The following is a 20546-nucleotide window of genomic DNA, read 5'->3' on the forward strand; positions in this document are numbered from 1 at the left end:
GGTCCCAGGCTGGACCGGAGCCCAACATTAGCATCCTGGTCCCTGGCCAGGAGGCAGGTGCGGGACTGCCTCAGATGGGGCTGTGCACCATGTAATTGTCTCTCAGGAGGTCACTGCTGTTTCAGGAAAGCAATTGCAGGCTCCTTCCACTGTGCATAGCTTCAGGAAGGCAGGCTGGGGTGAAGCTCAGGACAGCTCCCTGGATGTCAGGAGCCGGGGAGTGAGCTCTGTGTTTGAGGAGAAAGCTGGGTCAGATGATAATAACATGAGTTAATATCTGCTTACAATTTACCGTGTGCTGTGTGCATGCACCAGAAGTGCTCGTAACAATCATATGAAATAGGTCATTATCTCCTCTTCATGCATGAGAATGCTAGAGCTCAGAGGGGTTAGATGGCTTGCCCGAGGTCACACTGCTGATGCAGGTCAAGTCCTGACACAGGACTTGCATTGAAGTCCACCCCAGCCCCAGTGCAGCACACCTCCTTGCTTCTGCCCTGAGCTCACCTCCCCTTTGCTAAAATGTGCCATGATTTTAGAGCTCCGTGGCAAGCCCTAGAGCTCCGTGGCTAAATCCAGAGGTTGGAATGACAATAGAAATAATAGTAGTAAATGACAACAGCCCAGCTCCTGCTATATGTCCCACTTTCTGCACATTAACTCATTTAATCCTCACAACAACCCTGAAAGTTGGGTATTATTATTTCCATTAAGCAGATAAGAAGCAGACTCAGAGAGTTTAAATGAACCTCCCAAATTAAGTAGCCATGAAGGGAGAGATTCAGAATTTGAATCCAGATTTGTCTGACTTCAGTGCTCCCTCAAAAGCATCGTCCTGTGCTCATTCAAGTATTTATGAAGCACGTACTGCATGGCAGGCGCGGTTCTAGAAGGTAGAGATTAGGCACTAAATGGAGAGACAAAACCCTTGCCTTTATAGGGCTCACAGAGGAAGGAAATAGATGATAAAGGTAGAAAGAAAGACATATGTGTCATTCCGGCTAATTATTAGTTATTGTAAAATGACACAGAGTCATGAGGCAGGCAGTGACTGTGGCAGGGAGCTGGGGGGATCGGGAGGATCGGTCTGAACCCCCTCCAGCTGCTGCACTGAGTGGAAACTGTAGGTGGGCAGAGCAGCAGGGGACCAGTTAAGAGGTAATTGCAATGATCTGGGTCAGAGACAAGGACGGCTTGGATAGGTGGTTGTGGATGGGTGGGAGGAAGTTAGATTCAGGGTTTATTTTGAAGTGAATTAGCGAAATTTGTTGATACATTGGATATAGATTGTGAAAGAAAGGGAAAAGTCAAGGATGGTCCTACATTTTGGCCTGAACAGCTGGAAAGATGGAATTGCCAGTTGCTGAGATGAGGAAGACCAGAAGGTTAGGAATTAAATTTTATTATTTGCGTCTGAGATGTTTATTTCCCATCCAAGGGGAGATGTTGAAAAGCCATTGTGATTTATGAGGCTGGAACTCAGTGGGTGTTCTGTGCTAACAATGTACCATATTTCATCAAATATAAGATGCCATTGACTGGAAGACCACCATTATTTTATATACTACTAAGAAAGAGCACTGCCAGTTAAGCTAGGACACATCCCAACTTCAGAGATATTAAAATGCGTGTCTTAAAATCAATGGAGTATAGTCAGTTTGGGAGTTGCCAGGGTATAGATGATGTTAAAGGTGGTGAGAATTGAAATCACCATGGGAGTCATGGGAAACCAAGAGAGAAAAGACAGAAATACAAGATCTCGGATGGCAAAGCTCTCGGATGGCAAAGCAGGGACCCTCATGGCCCATTTCCAGCCAAATGAAACATCGGGCAGTTAAAGTTCTTTTTCGGAGGCAGATGCTGTGATAGTGACTTCCTGTGGGGCTTCAGTCTGAAGATGCAGAGTTCGAGGTGACTGTGGGCACTGCAACCACATCACCTAACACAGGGCCTTGTCCACAAGGACCGAATGTTTGCGCTCCCCTGGATTCCAACCTGAACTGTTTCCTCATCAGTAATAAGTGCTTGTAATGTCTGCTCTACCCCCGTTAAAACCCAGAAAGCAATCGCTTCTTTTTCTGGGCCTCACTTTCTGCATCTGTGAAATGAAGAGGTTGGACAGGGTGATCACTAAGCCCTCTTCCAGCTCAGGCGTTATGATAATAGTACTAGTGGCAGCACTTTGAGCATCTACTAGGTGATTCATGTAATCTTTCATCGTCATGAATAAGCATTCAAGGCTAGTATTATTATTCCTGGTTTGTAGATGGGGAAACGTAGACCATAGTGGTAGAGCCAGGCTGCAAAGCAGGGTGTTTAAGGCCAGTTAAGCCTCCTGCCTCCCTGCTGGGATTGACGTGTAGTTCTTCAACTAAACTTGGCAAGCATCCTGGCCAGAGCCCAACGGCAATCCCTCCCCAACAACATGCCAAGGGACTTTCAGGGTGTTGCCCCATATAAACAGGGAAAGTAGTTTGTCTCCGGGACTCCCATAATGTCATGGAAATGGAGTGGCTCCTGGTAGGTCACCAGAAAGGGAGGCAGCTGATGTTGGGTGCAGAGGTAACTCATCCCCAATCCTGTGGACTCGGAGTCCGGTGCTCCCTTAGACCACATTTTTGCAAGTCAAGGGCTGTTGTCTACACAGAGTGGTGCTGAATGGATTCCTTTGGTTGGAGAGGGGCTGGGGAAGGCTGCTTGGTCTTCTTTGGTATCATGAGAAAGTTTTCTGAGCAGGAGATGGGAGGGAAAAGGTGTATTTGAGCGAGTTGTAGTGATGGGACAGAGCTGGCTCTTGGTGGAGGCTGAATCATAGAGTTGACCATAGTCAGTTGCTGTCAGCATTTTAACACTATAATGTAGACCAGGGTTTCATAACCTCAGCAGTATTGGCATTTTGGGCCAGATAAATCTGTGCGATGGGGGACTGTCCTATGCATTGTAGGATGTATAGCAGCATCTCTGTCTGCTACCCATTAATGCCAGTATCATCCCCCAGCCCCAAACAGACAACCAAAAATATCTCCAGACGTTGCAAATGTTCCCTGAGGGGCAAAACTACACTCATCCCCTTCCCCAGGGTTGAGAATCCCTGGTGTAAATAATTCCCTTATCCCCCTAAGAAGGTCATCAGCTGACCACTTCCACGCATGTCCTGGGGCCTTCCTGACAATTCTTCTCCTGGTGGCATCCGACTGCAAAGTGAAAACTAGACTTTATTGTAACCTGCCTTTCACTAGTTGTTCTCCTGTAACCACCTTCTCTCACTACTCTCTATCCGTGCTGGGCACTTCCTTCTTATCCTCAGGCACACCAAATATGTTCCCTCCCCAGGACGTTTGCATGTGCTGTTCCCCCTGCCTGTGCGTCTCTTTCTCAACACTCAGCCTCTGTTGACATGACACCATCTTGGTTATCATTCCAGTCACTCCTTGCATCACTCTGCTTCAGTTCCTTCAGAGCATTTTCTACCTTCCAGTATCATCTTGTTCATATATTTCCTTGTTTGTTTCTTGCTTTCCTTCCCCATTAGATTTTAAGCTGCCCAAGGGCAGAGACCTGTTCTGGTCTGTTCCCCGCTGTATCTACAGTGCTGACTGCAGTGCATGGCTAATCATTGGTTGAATGACTTTGGTGAACACCTACTCTGTGCCAGATGTTGTGCCAGGGGCTGGGAACGCCAAGGTCACTAGCACAGCTCCTACCTCCTGGGAACTTGGTGCCTCATCGAAGGAGACCAACAGAGGAGATGAGGACGGGGAGGTATGGGAGCACAGAAAGGGAGCAGGCGAGGAGAGATCTCCAGGGACGTGGTTAGAGGAAAAGGGGAGTGCACGGCATCTCTAGAGGCGTGGAGATACAGGGGATCATAAATGAAGCTTAGCGGACAGGGAAGGAGCATGGTGCAAATCTTGGCGCTGCAGGAATACTGGTGTAATGTCTGAAGCAGCTGGAGATGATGGTGGTAGAGCAGATGAGGCCAGCTCTGAGAGGCCTTGAATCCCATATGAGGAAACTTTGATGTTAACCTCTAGCAAAAAAGAGCCATGGGGGGCAGGGTGGGTTAATGGTTAAGAACATAGGCTTAAGATTTAGTTTCAGATCTTTGTTCAAATCCTTACTCTGATGCTTCTGTATGTTTTTGCCCGGCAATTTCATGACTCTTAACCTCAATTTTCTCATTTTTGAAATTGGGTTAACACTTACCTTGTTGAGTTGTTGTGGGTGTAAAATGAGTGCTCAGCACAGTGCCTGACATATAGTAAGCACTCAGTAAATCACCATGATCCCTATTGGTGTGGTTAACAAGGAGCCACTGGAGGTTTTTGAAACAAACGGGGGATGTGATAGATTTGCATTTTAGCAAGATTGCTCAGGCAGTGGTGTAGGGGTAGCTTGGTGGTGGCCCTGGGGAAAGCAGATGAGACAGGAACCAGAGAGGAGACAGTTCGGAGACTGCTAGAATGAAAAGGAAGGCTGAGGAGCAGGGTGTGTGTCCCAGGACCCGGCGCATCTGCTGTGGCATGAAACGTGGCCATACTTTGCCCCTCAGAGTAACGGCACAGAGCCTAGAGGGGGAGCCCCCAAGCCTGACAGTTAATAGAGACCTGAATGAAGACCAGGCAGGGACTACAGCTCAGCCTGACCTGGGTTCACTCAGCAGCTCACAGCCTCTGCATCCCCAGAAGACGCAGCCAGCTCAGCATGTCCCACAGCCCTCTTGGTGAGAAGGGTGGCTTGAGGTTTGTATCGGGTGATATACTTTTAATTAAAATGGTAATCATTTGAGCATTCTCTAAAGTTTTACTTTGGGAATTTGCCTTCTTGCAAGCTCTGCTCTAATTAGCATTCTCTTTATCCCTCATTAATAAATTATATCTCAGCGGTTTCATCCGCCTCCTTTGATCAGTGAGTTATCATTCCTGAGCCAAACTCCATTCTCTGTTGACATTTTGGGTAAAGTGGTGCCAACGAGGCCTGATTTGGTGGTTTGCAAATGACATTTCTCAATTAACTCTCAACACCATGGGGGTCCATCATCTTGCTGTCCAACTGATCCCCAGGTGAGCCCACGACATATGTGCCTCCTGAGGTCAACACTGTGAGACCCCTTAGGGGTAGACCTTTTGAGGAAGCCCCTAGAATTAGGCAGACACGCCCGAGGCAGTGGCCACACGTGTATTAGGACGCAGTACCATAACTTAGGAAACAGAAGCAGAAAAGCCAACGGGCAAGACTATAGGCTTCAACCCCAGGCTCAGAAAGATCAAGTGAGTAGCTTGATGATACTCACAAATTCAGGTAGTTAAAGGTTAGGGAATCAGTAGGGACTAACATTTATTGGGCAGCTATTATGTGCCAAGTCTGGTACTTAATGTTTCCAGTCCCTGTTAATATTCCAAGCCATCTAATGAGATGTAGTCAGTTTTGTGCTCCAGTCTCTGGAAGAGAAAACCAAGTCTTATTGAAATTAACCATCTTCCCTAAATGTACCCAGCTAGCAAGAGGCCCAGCTGGTATTCAAGTCCAGGTCTGTTGCACTTCAAAGACCTCTCTCTGTTGACTGCACCGTGCTGGCGGGATTACAAGCAAGGTCTCCTGACTTGAACCCCACTGCCCTTTTATTTGAGACCCATCTGGTGGATGTGTTACATCCTTGCTACTCAAAGTGTGGTCCACGGACCAGCAGCATCCACTCACTTGGGTTCACGTTATAAATGCAGAACCTCTGGCCCCAGCTCACATATATGAATCAGAATTTGCATTTTTACAAGATTCCCAGGATATAACAATGCCCATTAAAGTTTGGGAAACAAAATGGAGATTTGATATTTGTTCGACATCTTCTACTAATCCTCAGGAGCCTTCCAAGGTCAGTGTTATTCCTAATGAATAGATACAGAGACATTAAATGAATTGTCCCAAGTCTCATACCAAATTACTGGCAGAATCCAGATGTAGTCCTCAGCCTTGTCCCTGACCCGGAGTTCTAGAAGCTGAGGTCTAAGTTTATCTCATATTCTCAGGTTGGTATCCTTGAGCTTCAAGAAGACAATAGTGGAGATTGGAAGTGATTATTAGCATTCCCAAAAGCACAACATGTGTCTTCTACTTCATCCTAGTCAGACCATGGGGACATGAACTTGTACACAAACATCTTTGCTTTTGGCAAATGTTATAATTGGCCATCATGGAAACTAGTTATTTCCTGGGGAGCGGAGATTTGGATTGGCAATCATATATACTTTGATTAATAAAAAAAGAGATATTAATCAATTAACTTTAAAAAATTTGACTTGTTTAGGAGACAATGGCTTTCAAATTGTGAGGTTCATCGTGGGAAGGAGATTCTAAAAGGGGTCCCTGGGAGTCTAGTAACAACTCCTCATTTGTGTTGAGGAAGCATCCACTGGCTCAGTATCACTAACCAGGAAATGCAAGTCAAAACCACGAGATCTCACCTCGCACCTGTTAGAATGGCTGCCATCAAAAAGACAAGAGATAAGTGCTGGTGAGGATGTGGAGACTTTGGGACCCTTGTGCACTGTTGGTGAGAATGTAAACTGGTGCAGCCACTATGGAAGACAGGATGGAGGTTCCACAGCAAATTAAAAATAGAACTACCATATGATCCAGCAATTGAACCCGAGTCTCCCAAGTCCCCTTTCTCTTCATAGCACTGTGACCCTCCAGCTTATCGCATTCTTTTTGTTGAGCCATTGAGGCTGACTTTACTATTACAATGATGGGGCTTTAGAATTGGCCATTTGTCAACCGCCACCAAGTGGACTTTGTCTTCTCCGCCTGCCCTTAATGCATTCTGGATATGATTGCCTTCACTCTCCATATCGAGAGTGACTTTTCCTAGTTCTGGACATAATTATGCTCACAAGTGTATCAGATCTAGTCCAGGTACCTTTTTAAAATCAAACAGACCTGGATTCAGGTTCTGGTTCTGCCACGTTCTGTGTGACCTCAGAGTTACTCTTCCTAAGCTTCCGTTTCCATATCCATAACATGAACCTGCCTCATAGGGTGTTGTGAGGATTGACAGGTGAAATACACATGAAGGAATTGGTCTGGAGACCGCGTTCTGCATGGAAAGCGCCTGAATTCCGGAGGAATGAGCAACTTACCATGGTTATAAGGCTGCAGAGAGAAGGAGGGGCCAGAACCCAACCCTGGGTCCCTCACCTCACTGCACCTTCTGCAACACCTGCAGCAGCACCTGCACTTGGCAGTAAGTTGGATGAGAACATGCCACAGAACAAGCAACTCAGACCAGTAGTCTTTTAGTTTGCTTTTTTCATTCCTATATCTTTAAGTATCATTGACAATGGAAGGGCCCAATGAGGTCCAATAACCTGACCGAGTGGTGACATCTCTAGCGTGGCCTGGCCAGGTGGCTCTCATCATCATTCAGCTTAACCATAACCTCTTCGGAGAAGCCTTCCCATGCCAATCAATCTTTGGATGCTCTCTGTTCATATTCTTATACATTCCTCTGTTTTATTTTCTAATTTTAACTCACTTTTTATGCTTTCATGCCATGGTCTATGTAAGTTTGTGTTTATTTGTATGTCTTTTTTCAATTAACATTTTTTATTTTGGAATAATTGTAGATTCACATGCTGCTCAAGAAATAACACAGAGAGATCCTATGTGCCCCTCATCCAGTTTCCCCCAGTGGTATCATCTTGCAACACTATAGTTTAGTTTAGATTGAAAATTTTTTTTCCACTAAAAATTAAGTGCCACTGAATCAGGAACTTTGTCTTGTTCAACACAAAATTCCAACATCTGGAATAATGCCTACCGTGCAGTAGGTGCTTAATTACCATTTGCTAGATGTATGAATGAAAAATGTAGTGCAAGAGCCCTGTATCATTTTCATCCCTTCTCATCCCTGCAACCTTTAAATGGCTCTGTGATGTCCAGGCAGCCTTTACTTTGCGAAGTCACGGGTTTCTCCAAATTCCGTGAATTGAATCTCATTAAGATCAGTTAGAGCAACTATCTTCAAACTAGGGGTATGTGAAGATCTTCCCAGGGGTATGTATGCATGAATAGTTTGAAGGGAATCAGTTTCCAGTATACTCAACTTGTTTTTCATCAATTTTCCAGTGTGGATCTGCCCAAGGAGATCCACCCAATAGAAGTTCAGAGAGGCTCTCCTTCTATTTGACAAGAATGAGACCTCTCGCTTATCCCAGATTTTACTAAGATGTTTTGTCCTGCAATTTCAAACCATCTGAGGTGTCAGACAAAACGATAAACTGAAACACTGGTTTGGAGGAAGACACCTGTAATGAAGAACTAAGGTGCTTTAGCCACACAGAGCTTCCTGTCGTTCCCTGCGTTGGGCGTGGTCCTGTTACAGGCAAAGCACGGCACTGGAAGTACGGTCTTTGGGCCTGTGTTGGGATGCTCTGTAGGCTGGTGATGCTCATCTTTTCAAGGTGCTTGGGATGTTTTCCAGGACTATCATTTCTTCAAGATATTTTGGTAAAACCCATGGATAAAATTTATATGTAATCTCTCTTTGATCTGATGTGCTTTATTCCATTCATTATTTTTAATCACATCATATTTATTCCAATTATACCTAATCCTAATTTTATTTAATCTTATAAAAGGTACACGATTTTCTGCCTCTTATTAACACAGAGTAAACTTATGTCCATTCATGTTGACAACTTTTAGATAATCCGTTTTACTGGGAACCAGTGTTTTTTCCTACCTTCTTTTTGGGAGATGGGGGCAAAAAGACTGAAGACAACTGAGACAACACAACCATTTGGAAAGCCATCATCAGCTGCCATTTTGATTCAAGATCTAATGTCATGGGCATTGTGAAGCCTTTTCATTGCATCCCAAATTTGATGCAATCAGTGTACTCTCTGAAAAGTTATCAAGAAACAGCCAGGCTACAAATGCTCAGGGTTGAATAGTTCTCTTGAAAGAGGCCTGACTGTGTTCAGCTGATAATCAAACAAATGGCTGCCTTGAGATAGGTTGCCGAGGGGGACCCACTGCTCCCCCGTCCCTTATCCAAGCCTGGGCTCTGTTTCTTTCCCGATAGGAGCACATAATCCCATCAGCGCCAATGGGAGTTGTGTGCCTGCTTTGCTAGAGACAATAGGCTGTCTGAGAGGGATAATTGTTCCCAGCAACTGAGGGGGTAAACACGGTTGGCTGTTCCCAGCCACTCACTGTACAGGAAGGTCCTGGCTGAGCCCCCAGAGCCCTTTCTTTGTTAGGCTGCAGAGCCAGAGGCCTCAGCCTGCCGTCTCCCTCAGTGGCCGCCACCCCCCACCTTCAGTGGCAGCCTCTCCCTGGGGCATCTCCCCACCAAGACTGGTTGCAGAAGGTCTTCCGAGCTTCTCTCCTCCTTGCTACTCCTTCCTTCTAAAGACAAGCCCAAGGACCCTTGTCTGTTTCATCCTTCACGATGAAATCACGACAGTATCAAAAATAAGAACTGTAACCATTTATTGAGCACTTATTATTCCCCCAGGCTGTAAGCATTTTATGCACATTTATACATTTAGCTATAAATCTTTATGGCAGCTCTGCAGGGTGAGTATAATCGTTTCTATTAAATAAAGCAAAACAGAGCCTCAAGGAATTCACGCATCTAGTAAATTGCAGAACCTGGATTCAAACCCCCAGGCCTCTATCAGTCTTCAAATCCCATACTCCAAGTCATGCTAGTGTTTCCCAAGGTGTGTTTCCTTCAAGACACTCTGAAACAAGTCTCGAGAAATCCTCTATAATATCCCCACTCACTGCACCCCAGTCCCTTTCTTGGAGATCCCCAGCAAACTTCAGTTTATTAAAAGTTCTGGCAAGTCCTGCAGGAAGGAAACCTGTCAACTGGCTTAACTCAGTATTTCCCAAGTATTTGTCCTTTTTGGCACAACACAGATTACACTTTACTAAATGCTAAACTACATTATGGTGATGGGGGAGGGGCTAGCTAGAGGACATTATTAATGTGACTCCCAGCGTAGGCCTGCAGTGGAGGCAGAGCGATTGACCGCTGCTTTGAATTTCGGGGCTGACAAGGAAATCGTAGCCAAGTTCTCTCCTAGGGCCCTGGCAGTACCACAGAGCTCCATATCCAGCATTTACTCTCCCACCTTTTACACCAAAAATGTGACCTGCTTTCCAAAGGCAGGGGGAAAAGGCAGATTGTTCCAGGACACAGGGAAGGAGAGATGGAGTGGCTATATCAAGACCGCTACCCCGGGATGGAGCTGACGTTCAGCGGGACGAGAGTTTTGCTGTAGAGGAAAGCTTTGGACCCACCTCTGGGGACTGGCATCCCCCAGCAGAGCCCCCTCATGAATCTAGCTGTCCCTGGCGCACTCTGCAGCAGCGGGCGGAGACCAGGACTCCTCTGCTGTGCCTGGGGCTCCTCCTCCGCACCAGGATGTACTCACAGCTGAGGCCCCTCATCTCTTTGTCCCACTGCAGGGAAGGGACGGAGCCCCAGGCGTCAGGCAGCGCATGAGGCCCAGGCTGACGTGGGACATGCCACAATGACATGTCATGGGGATTTGTGGGCCTCGCTGGAGCCATTTCCTCCAGGGGGTCATTTTATTTAGTTCCAATTGGACCCTGTGATTGGTCTCAGCCCTGGGCCACCTGGTATCCTGGCTCCATATGGCAACGGCTAGGAAGATGCCATTTTTCAATTGATATATGCTTCTGCCTTATTGTGGATCAGTCTGTAATTGCCTTTGGCTGGAAAAGGACTTTTAGATTTTTTTCAGCTAAGCTGGGAAGTAATTTCTCCACTTCTGATTTGTTGGTCTAATGGGTTGGTGTCTTCTCTATTAACCCAAACAGAGTCACAGCATGGGAGTGACAGGCAGGGCCTTAGAGGTCAGTGGGGCCCACCACTGACCTCATATGGGAATCCCTTCCACCCACCCTGGACAGATGGTCTTGTAGCCTCTGGCTGAGCACTGCCACAGACAGGGAGCTCACTCCCTCACTGTGGAGACCTACCTGCTGTTGGCCAGCTCTCAGTAGGTTTGACCCCCTACGGAGGTAACAATGGCTACCCTTTAAGGAACAGTCACCACCTGCCAGACTCCAGGCTAGGATTTTATGAGTTTGTCTTATTCTATATTCATCATAACCCTCTAAGGTAGGTAATCTTATTGCGCTCAACTTGCAAAATGAGTTGAAACAAGTCACAGAGGGTTAAGAAACTTGTCCAGGGTCCCACAGGCAATAGGTGACTGAGCTGGTAAATTCAGGAACGACCACTCCACGCCCAAGCTCTTAAGCCCTGTGCTGTCTGCCTTGAGTAAGAATAGCTGTTGTTCATTGAGTGTTAACTCGGAGCCAGGCTCTGTTCCATATATCCTATCTCATTTCATTGTAACAAGCTATGAAGTGGTTCTTGGTACACCCATTGTAGAGATAAAGACTCAGTGATTCAGCCAAGGCCACCAACAGAGCTGTGACTCTAACCAGGTCTTTCTGACCCAAAGCACAGAGTCCATCAAAAGCATGGTGCTGCCATTCTACTGGGGAGGGATCTGAGACTCAGGAAATACAGGAATTTGTCCAAGCCCTTGAGCTAGAAGTGGCAGAGTCAGGAGGTCAGCCTGACTCAGACCCCGAGCTCTGCGTCAGTCTCCTACTCACCTTTAACCCTGCCACCTGGGTCCTAGAGGACAAGGCAGCCCCTCTGACGAGGGGTGAGCCCACCTCTCTGTCCTCCCCGAAAGCTGTAATAAGCTTTCCATGTAGCTAGTCAAGCATGGGTCTAATCACTGACATTTGAGAACCAGCGATTAGCCTATGGTCTCTTCCAAATTCTGAGATTCTAAGAGTTTCTTCATCCCTCCTTGGTCACCTTCAGAATAGGGTCATGGGAAGCAATGTAAATTTGAAAGTTAGGAAGACCTGGGTTCAAATCTCTGCTCTACCATTTCCTCTTTGTGAGATTTAAAGCAAACTGAAGAAACTCCCAGAGGCTCAGTTTCCTTGTCTGTGGCTGGAAATGAGAATGACTACCTTGTATAGCCATCCATCTGCCTCTTTTACTTTCTAAGTGTATCTCTCAAGTTCCAGGAGCCATGGCATGAGCTATTGATGATGCATGTTGCCAGCCAATGTAACGGCAATCATTGCTACCATCAATGAAATGTCGCCTTGCTTATCATGTTCCTTGCACACTCTTACACCTGTACTGTTCCTTTATCTTCACAACAAACCTCACCACACTGATACAGTCTTTCCAGCTTGTACTCCTCCTTTGAGAAAGGTTCAGCCTGGTATAGGAGTTAAAATCCAGGGACTTTGGAGTCAGAGGTCTTGCCATTTTGGACTGTGTGGTCTTATAGAGGTGTGTTCACCTAGCTGAGCCTGGCTTCCCTTATCTATAAAAAGGGAGTGAAAATACCTGCCTCCTCACTCTAGAGGGCTTGAGGGTTAAAGCAATACTCCTAGTAGGTTTTCAAACATTATTTCTCTTTCTCTTCCTTGCCCTCTCCTCTCTAACTTGGCCAACTCTGAGGCTTCCTTCTCAGCCACACCAAAAGCTATTCATCATCTCCTCTTCCTCTTTTATTTCCAGGCTCATGGGAATAATCTATCAGGTATTATCATGGACACGAGTGTACTTTATAGCTTTATAAAAAGTATTGTTTTTACAATGTAAACCCCTTCATTTGCATGTCTAGACCAAAGCTTATTACAGCAATATGATTTGCACTGTATGCATTCATTTAAATAATATTTCTTAAACATCTTGTAGGTGTATAGAGCTTACTGTTGTGCCTGGAACCTAGTAAGTGCTCAACAAATGTTTGATTGCTGAATAAATGGATGGATGGATGGATGAATGGATTAGTAATTCTTCAAGGAAGCAGTGGCACGGGCGGAGCTGGCTGCTATCTAAATCAAGTGATTTAAGGGATGTGAGAAGGAGATGGACATGGTCCCAGAGCCTCTGACTCTTAACTCTTGAGTTCTTTCTACTGTGAGTCTCCACTGTGAGCAGAATGAGATCCATGTATAAGCCAGCCACAGGTTTCAGGGATGACAACGTAGACGGAGGTCACCATACAGGTCCGATTCATATCTCTCATCTCCAAGGCTCACTAGTTCCCCGGCCCTGGTCAGGGAGAGTCAGAAACCCAGTGTTCTGAGCAGCCATCAAGGCTTGAGCTGGGTTCTGTCTCCCAGTTCCAACATGAGAAATTGAAGCCGGCAGGGACTAGGTGGGCCGTGTTTCACTCTGGGACACTGGTCTGTATTGACGGCTTGGAGTTGAGGAGAGAATCCCCTTTGGGGGAAAATGGGGTTTACTGTGCAGCCTCTTCCCAGTTGCTTACCCCTGGCGGCTTACCTGGCCACCTTCTCCCCCTGGGAACAGTGAGCCTGGCTATGCCGCCTGCTAACTGTAAGACAACAGGCAAATCTTCCACGCTCTCCCTCAGAGGAGATCCTTGCAAGCGACTTAAAGCAAAGGGATGGGAATGGGAATCGTAACACCTGCCTCAATGAGACATTGCAAGGATGACTTGGGTCCACATGTGCAGAGCACCCAGAGCCTGGTTAGGTGGTACTTAATGTTAAGTACTCCTCCTCTCCACCCTGCTTTCAGCCCAGAGGCAGTAGAGCCACTTCGACATTGAGCCGTTGCCATGTTCGGAGACCCGTTCCCTTCCATGAAGCTGCTCTGAGCCCTGTGGTTTTCATCCATCTACTCCTTCATTTCTTGTGTACCTACTGCCTGCCAGAGCACTCCTCGCCAAGGTGGGCGTCTGTTATTAGGAGCTCCCAGGAGGGCCGTGTCACTACCCAGACCTAACCGGGTCCAAGGTTTCATAAGGCAGGCAGATGTGTGTCCCAGCACTGCCTCCAGGGAGCTTGGTCTGGGCCTGGCCACCAACTGAGTTAACCACTACACGTGTGCTCTTCCTCCAGCCTTTCCCTTGGAGCCTCTTTGGTTTCAACAGTGATGTTGGCCCTGGATGTGGCCTCTAGGGACAGAGTGCCTTCCTGGGGCCAACTGCACCACCAGCCTGTGGATGGTCAAAGGAAGAAGGTCGTGGCTGGTCCCCTTTGAAGTGGAGCTCTTACCCTGAGGCCTTGCTCCCTGAGAGGCTGGCATTGAGCGGCTTGGAGTCTGTTGCTGGTCAGATGATTTAGCCTTTAATGAATAGTCCAAAGAAGTACAGCAATGGTGCCTTATTTTTTTCCCCCCCGAGGGTACTAAACATTTGGGAAATAATCTAATAGTTTCAACCTTTCTAAAGAGGAAGAACTCGCTTGCTGTTTGTCTTCAGATTTTAAGTAGTCATGGTATATCACGCTGTGCTGTAACAGAAGGCAGAGGGGTTCCAAGTGGGTTGGGGTTTCCCTGCCCCCCACCCCGAGGAAGTTTCCATCGGGTACTTCCAGGAAACCTTAGAATTCCACTGAGCTCCATTTTAAAAACCAAGGAAACCATTCTCCAGGAAACCACACCAAACTGTGTTCAAGCAGGCAGTGAAAGCAAATAGATGTTTTCTTAAAAAGAAATCTTATCCCTATTTGGTCTGCATTTGGAGTCTCTAATGAGGCCGGACTGACTTCGGAAGAGTGGATGACGGGGGAGGCTGAACCTGCAGCTCGGAGACCTCCTCCTCTCTCAAGCCTGCCTGTTTTGTCACTGAGGCCATGCTGAGGGCGGACTGATGGACCGCAGGGGGTCCGGCTGCCATCACTGTTGGAAGCCCAGTGTTGGGCCATGCTGGGGGCCCTGGGCGTGGGGCCTGGATGGCAAAGACTGAGCCACTGGGGGCAGGTAGGAAAACCGCCTGGCAGCTGGGCAGTGGAGCTGGCTGGACTGCCTCTTCTCAGAATCCCAGGCTCTCCAGAGCCATGTGCAGGGTGGGGTGACTTCATGGACAATGACGGGAGGGGGTTGTAGACAGAAGGAGGGGCTGGTTACTATGGTAACCACCCTCTGTTGTCCAAACTCCAGCAGCCCTTTTGGAGGGGTTTTCTGTCATTTAAATTGCCTTGGGGAATGTCAAAAAGATTTTATTTCCCAGGTTTTGAACTAGTTCTCTCTTTTTAAAGTTCCTTTAAAGTAAATATAATCATTTGAGACTCTTTTTTTCCCCTCCGTTTCTCTCCTTGAGACTGAAAGTTCTGTCCCTAAGACAGCACTTTCTAGCCCCCAGGGGCCGACATCTCCCCATCTGTACATCTTCTGACTCATGGTTAGATCAGGGTCTGGGAGAAGATCACCTGGAGTTTGGGTCATAGTTAACACCTGGATTCTGGGAGCTCTGCTGTGGCCTGCCTCCCTTCTGAATGGCAGGTGAAGAATCAGGGGTGGGTACACATGCTGCCCTGGGGGGGGAGGTCTTTGATAGTAACATGAGGGGGGATCCCTGCCCCCACCCACTCTTTTTTTAAACACTTTTTTTTATTGAGTTATAGTCAGTTTACAATGTTGTGTCAATTTCCAGTGTAGAGCATAATTTTTCAGTTATACATGAACATACATATATTGATTGTCACATTCTTTTTTGCTGTGAACTACCACAAGATCTTGTATATATTTCCCTGTGCTATACAGTATAATCTTGTTTATCTATTCTGCATATGCCTGTCAGTATCTACAAATTTCAAACTCCCAGTCTGTCCCTTCCCACCCTCCCCCTTGGCAACCACAAATTTGTATTCTATGTCTGTGAGTCTGTTTCTGTTTTGTATTTATGTTCTTTTTTTCTTTTCTTTTTTTTTTAGATTCCACATATGAGCGATCTCATATGGTATTTTCTTTCTTTCTGGCTTACTTCACTTGGAATGACATTCTCCAGGGACATCCATGTTGCTGCAAATGGCATTATGTTGTCATTTTTATGGCTGAATAGTATTCCATTGTATAAATATATCACTTCTTCTTTATCCAGTCATCTGTTGATGGACATTTAGGCTGTTTCCATGTCTTGGCTATTGTAAATAGTGCTGGTATGAACATTGGGGTGCAGGTGTCTTTTTGAAGTAGGGTTCCTTCTGGATATATGCCCAAGAGTGGGATTCCTGGGTCATATGGTAAGTCTATTCCTAGTCTTTTGAGGAATCTCCATACTGTTTTCCACAGTGGCTGCACCAAACTGCATTCCCACCAGCAGTGTAAGAGGGTTCCCTTTTCTCCACAGCCTCTCTAGCATTTGTCATTTGTGGACTTTTGAATGATGGCCATTCTGGCTGGTGTGAGGTGATACCTCATTGTAGTTTTGATTTGCATTTCTCTGATAATTAGTGATATTGAGCATTTTTTCATGTGCCTATTGATCATTTGTATTTCTTCCTTGGAGAATTGCTTGTTTAGGTCTTCTCCCCATTTTTGGATTGTGTTGCTTGTTTTTTTCTTACTAAGTCATATGAGCTGCTTATATATTCTGGAGATCAAGCCTTTGTCAGTTTCATCTTTTGCAAAAATTTTCTCCCATTCCGTAGGCTGTCGTTTTGTTTTGTTTATGGTTTCCTTTGCTGTGCAGAAGCTTGTAAGTCTAATTAGGTCCCATTTGTTTATTCTTGCTTTTATTTCTATTGCTTGGGCAGACTGCCCTAGGAGAACATTTTTGAGATGTATGTCAGATAATGTTTTGCCTATGTTTTCTCCTAGGAGGTTTATTGTATCTTGTCTTATGTTTAAGTCTTTGATCCATTTTGAGTTTATTTTTGTGTATGGTGTAAGGGAGTGTTCTAGCTGCATTGATTTACATGCTGCTGTTCAGTTTTCCCAACACCATTTGCTGAAGAGACTGTCTTTTTCCATTGTATATTCTTGCCTCCTTTGTCGAAGATTAGTTGACCAAAAGTTTGTGGGTTCATTTCCGGGCTCTCTATTCTGTTCCATTTGTCCATATGTCTGTTTTTGTACTAATACCATGCTGTTTTGATGACTGTAGCTCTATAGTATTGTCTGAAGTCTGGGAGAGTTATTCCTCCAGCCTCTTTCTTTTTCTTCAGTAATGCTTTGGCAATTCTAGGCCTTTTGTGGTTCCATATAAATTTTATTATGATTTGTTCTAGTTCTGTGAAATATGTCCTAGGTAATTTGATAGGGATTGCATTAAATCTGTAGATTGCCTTGAGCAGTGTGACCATTTTAACAATATTGTCCAATCCAAGAGCATGGGATATCTTTCCATTTTTTTAAGTCTTCTTTAATTTCCTTCATCAATGTTTTATTGTTTTCTGTGTATAAGTCTTTCACCTTGTTGGTTAGATTTATTCCTAGGTATTTTATTACTTTGGACTGTATATCCACTCTTAACAGGGGCCTCCCCAGCCCGGCAGGTGGGCGCTGCTGCTGCCTGGAGGTTAATGGTCCTACGGTGACTTTGGAGGCCAACTCTCCATATTGGCAAGCAGTTGTTAATGAAGGTAGCCAGGCCTGGAGGCTGTGCAGAGCCCAGTGAGGGCCAGAAGCAGGCCTGGCAGATGGACAGCTTGAAAGATGCCGGAAATACTTGGGTTGCTCTCACCCACCCCCCACATTTAGTGACAAATAAAAGCAGTGCTTTACCAGGAAACATGAAACTGCTGACACCAAAATAGCTTCTTTCTGGTTTTTCTTATTGCGAACCCTGGAAGCTGGTTTTTTCATTCTCCCACCACTGCTTTTTTCAGTCCCCACCTTGGCCGCAGGTCTGTGAAGTGTGCTCTGGCTCTGTACACAGGGTTATCAGACATGGAGAGGAGGCTGCTGGCTTCCAGCTCCAGTTTTCACCTTCTCTACCTCTCCTTTTGGCCTCTTGAGTTTTTCTTTCACATTCCCTTTCCTTGGGGCCATTTCCTAAAGAAAAAGTGAGGGCTGAGAGGTTGGAGGAGACGGAGGACCCCACCCCACACTCTCCGTTGCTCTAAGACTTGCCCGTCCTCTCTTTGCGAAGTCACAATGATGCTAATGATAATCGTGGGGTAGTAGAAATGATTAGAAAGGGGCTGAGAATTCACCTTCACTCCAAGGAACAGGCTGCCTTCTAGAGATTTTTCTGGGCTCTGATTCCCTGCTAACTAAAATGAAGCAACTGTAGTCTGGATCATAACATTTCAACATCTGCCACTTAATGGGCCCCCAAGAAATGTTTGAAGAGTGGATTAAGGAGAAGTAAAGGTGAGCATCATCCCTGATTTATAAATGGGGAAAGTCCAGGCTAAGAGATGGAAGACCCTGCTGCAGATCACCCAGCTAGTGAGGAATGGGATTGGCTTTAGACTCAGGGCGCCTGACTGTTCCTCTCTGGGTTCTCAGGTTGAGGTTAGTTGTGTCAGTTAATGACAATTTCATGGCTGTTGGGAATGGGTATCTCCAAAGAGAAGTTCACGGAGGTGCAGAAAGGAATGAAACTTAAGGAAAGGGCCCAACAAAGGGAAATCCTGAAATAGCAAAGATGTGAGCGATTAAAGGGAATCAGATGACAAGGGTTTCAGTTACCACCGTTCACTCCCAACGGCACACATTCTGCAGCACAGACTGTGAACCAGGGCTGACTCTAAGTGACATCACTCTTGTGCCCTCAGAGGGAGGACCTGTTCTTGCCTCCATTTTGCAGCTGCAGTAACTGAGGCAGACAGGTGTCAAGTCATTCACCTAGGACCACAGTGATGGCGGGAGAGTGAGGATTTATGAACCCGTGTTGTCTGGGTCTACAGTTGGCCTCCCTCACCAAAGAGTGTGCCCTTCACCAATGTGTTGCCAACCACAAGCAGTAGAAAATTTCAGAACATTTTAAAGGTGAGTGTTTAAACATATAAGCTGCTCAAAGATGAGGTAATTTGTATTAAGCAGAGGTCACTGATTTCTTGCATATCCTCTTTTTTTATCTGAGCTGGGGTTACAGACAATAAAGATGAGACCGCATCTCTTTCAGATCACTGCTTTTCTGAGTGAGAAGGGCCTTGGGCGTCATCTGAGCCCCTAAGCAGGTGAATGTCTCAGCCTTTGGGACGAAAAGCCACTCTCCCCTTTCTGTATGTGATAGGAAATCAAAAGGATCATTTCTTATTGTCTTGGGGTTTGGCTGATGCTCCTGAGCTGTTAACATTGTGGCACAAAAGTTGGGATGTGTGGTTTGCCGTGTCTTCCACTGCCTCTGGGTGCAAAGCTCTTGTGAGAGATGAATCGGGCAATGCGAGGTCAGCATTTGGAGGTGGTAGCCGTGAGTGGGTTCATGTGTGCAGCTAGATCCTCACATCAGCAGAGGAAGCTTGGGGATGGATCTGCACGGATGGTTGGCTGGTAGAGGAGCTAACCCAAAGAATCTTTAGAGCAAGTCTACCATATGGCACAACCCCAGAGAGACATCATTCACACTGCAGTCTGACCGCTGCTCCTTCCGGTTGTGTAATGCAGAAGCCCTGATGGGAGAACCGTCCTTATGCATGTCAGTATCTTCCTCCCACACTGCTTCCTCTTACATCTTTTAACAACATTTTCTGTTGTTAGGTTTCACACTTTCTGAGGATAGGTTTGTGTCATTCTCATTGAACTGACCAAGACCAGTCATGGGGCTCCTACTTCCAGAGTGAACAAAGGAAGCCTGGGGGTAGGGAAGAAGGGAGACCCTCTGGAACCACTTGGAGAGATGACAGAGGCTGCCTTTGAGAAGGGAGACTGGGATATTCTTCATAGCGGGATGCTTGCTAGTCTGTACGGAGACGGATGTTACCCCCTTCTTCACCTTGTGCTGTCTCTTGGGATTGAAGGGCAAATCTCCCTGGGAGCTTGTGGGTTCACCTGAGACCCTGGATGGAAGAGAGGGCCCTGACTACAGAGAAAGGAGGGCAGGTACCGTGAGAGCATGACTTTTCTGCCAATAGTGTGGCAGTTGACAGTGTGGCAGGTGACAGACTGAGCCATCTTAAGAGGACCCCACCCCGGAGGGCTGCCTGCCAGAATGAGGGGACTCCAGTGGCAGAATTACATGGGAATGCTGTGCCGGGGGCAGAGTCCAGTCCGGGGAGGAGGAAGGAGAGGGTGCCCCACAGGGCTTCCCTGAGTCGTGAATAATACAATGTGGAGGCCCCAGTGGACATCCCCCAAGAAACCAAAATGCCCCCATGAGCGTTAGGTCATCTGCCCACTAGGGGCACCACAGATAACAGTTAACATCAGTCCCATCTGAATCTGCCCTTTCCCCATAGCCTCCCATCCTCCTCCCCTAGCTCCAGAGGGCTTAGAAACAGGAAAGCAAGTGGAGAGGAGATGGCAAGGAAAGGAAAACAGTTGCCCCCCCCCCCCGCTGGTCTGTGGCCCCACTTCACTCACACCTCGGCCAGGGAGAGAGGACACATGTGGAGCTGGAAAAGAGAGCCGGACTTTGAGTTAGATTGCACTGGACTGGGGATTATCTGAAAATGAGTTTGTTGCAATGCCCGAAGGCAACCAGAAAAGCTCTGCGACCTGCTGGAGATACTGCCTAGGGTTGAGGCAGGGGACTTGGACAGGACAAAATTTGAAGGAAGGGAGGAATAAAGCCATTCCCGATGCTCATTTGATAAAGAAAATC

At 46.5% G+C, this 20546-nt stretch overlaps 1 protein-coding gene and 1 long non-coding RNA gene across 2 annotated transcripts in view; both read left to right on the forward strand.

Annotated features, from left to right (window-relative positions):
- NAV2 (neuron navigator 2) overlaps window positions 1–20546 on the forward strand; it is a 773977-nt gene that overhangs the window by 255876 nt on the left and 497555 nt on the right. The gene's annotated exons all lie outside the window — the stretch shown is intronic.
- LOC140698984 (uncharacterized) overlaps window positions 18622–20546 on the forward strand; it is a 42314-nt gene continuing 40389 nt past the window's right edge. Inside the window, exon 1 of the long non-coding RNA XR_012076992.1 lies at window positions 18622–18772. This is a non-coding gene — a long non-coding RNA (uncharacterized lncRNA). The remainder of the gene's footprint in view (window positions 18773–20546) is intronic.

This window comes from Vicugna pacos, chromosome 10 (genome assembly GCF_048564905.1).
Source record: "Vicugna pacos chromosome 10, VicPac4, whole genome shotgun sequence".
NCBI lineage: Eukaryota > Metazoa > Chordata > Mammalia > Artiodactyla > Camelidae > Vicugna > Vicugna pacos.